Below are 1,583 nucleotides of genomic sequence, written 5' to 3' on the forward strand. Positions count from 1 at the left end.
GGAGCAGTCAGCAGAAGCCTGTGCATTTTGTAGTGGCACCAGGGCCATGTACCCCAACCCAGACACCTCATGGAGGAAATGGGGCTCCTCGGGGTCAGCAGTGCCAATAGAGAGGAAGAAATCTGGGTGCAGAGAGCAGGCCAAAGACAAGATGGTATGCACTCACCAATGCTTCAGCTCTCTGTCAGTGTCACTGAGCCAGAGCCTCGAGGAATAATCTTGAAGTTGTTTTAGATCAACTCCAATTTAGAAAGATATACAAAGGGGGAATCTGGGAAAAAGTTCACAGCTTTTCAGTGAAAATCATAGTCCACTGTCATTACAAAGTGAAGAAAATACTTGTATAATAATAATCTTATTCGAAATTTTAGCCAAACTAAGTGTGAGCTTCTTGGCTTTTTAAAAAATTTAGAAAACACTAATTTATGAATTTTGGATAAATTGGGGATGGGGAGATAACTTGATAGTGTAAATGCCTGCATGTCAAGCACAAGGACCTGGGTTCAATCCTCGATACTGCATGCCACGCCTGCCCTGGAACTCCAAGCACGCCATGCTGGCCACATGCACCAGGTGTGGTGGTGCCTGGCTCCAGTCCCAGAAATGGGGAGTCTGAACTGCATAGCAAGACCCTGTAGCAAATTAATTAATCAAATAACAAAATTTTTGAATAAACTGATAAGAACCATTTCAGAGAAGGGCCATTTCACAAACCTCAGAATTGAGTTATCTGATTTATGAAAAGCTAGAGAGATTATATAACTATATGTTTTTAAATAATTTGATTTTACACATGATTATACTTAAATATATAGCGTTCATATAACCATATCACCATTGTACATAAACTTTGAAAATAAAATAGACCTGTAAATTCAAATATTTGTAGTCATCAGTTTTCATTTATATTCTTCTGATTTTCAAACATGCATTTACATAATCATAATTTCAAAAATGTACATTTTGAGTTTTTTTCAATTAAAAGTATGACTACTAAAATCATATAATTGCTTCTCTGTTACATCTTCCAAAATAATCTCATCTAGCTCTATGTAATTAATTCCCATATAAATTAAATATTGAACCTGTGATTTTTTTTTCCATGACTCCCACACTCTTACATAGATGTCAAAACACGAATCTGAGATTTTCATGCAGATGCTGATAGTTATCTCAGAGTAAAGGTGGTGGCTACAAGTCTCTCCTCTTAAACCTAAGCCTGCTCTTCCCTTCAGTGCCTAAATATCAAATTTCCAGTTCTTCTGGCAAAAATATGTTTATCATCCATACATTCCATTTCTTGGGGCTCACCTAATCCATCAATTAAACTTGTTGTCTCTCCCAGTGTGGATCTACATGAAAGACTTTATGTCGCTGCTGCTGCTGCTGCAACTTAACCTATCAACGATTTAGCATTAATACTGCAAAATCTCCTGACAGGTTGCTGTTTGGATTTCTACTCTTGAGTTAGTCCTCTGCACTGTATGTAGAATGACTATTTAAAGATGCTAATCAGGGGCCAGGGAGATGGCTCAGTGGAATAAGTGCTTCCCTGGCAAGCGCAAGGGCCTGAGTTTAGTCCC

Source organism: Octodon degus, unplaced genomic scaffold, assembly GCF_000260255.1.
Source record: "Octodon degus isolate 3935 unplaced genomic scaffold, OctDeg1.0 scaffold00121, whole genome shotgun sequence".
Lineage (NCBI taxonomy): Eukaryota > Metazoa > Chordata > Mammalia > Rodentia > Octodontidae > Octodon > Octodon degus.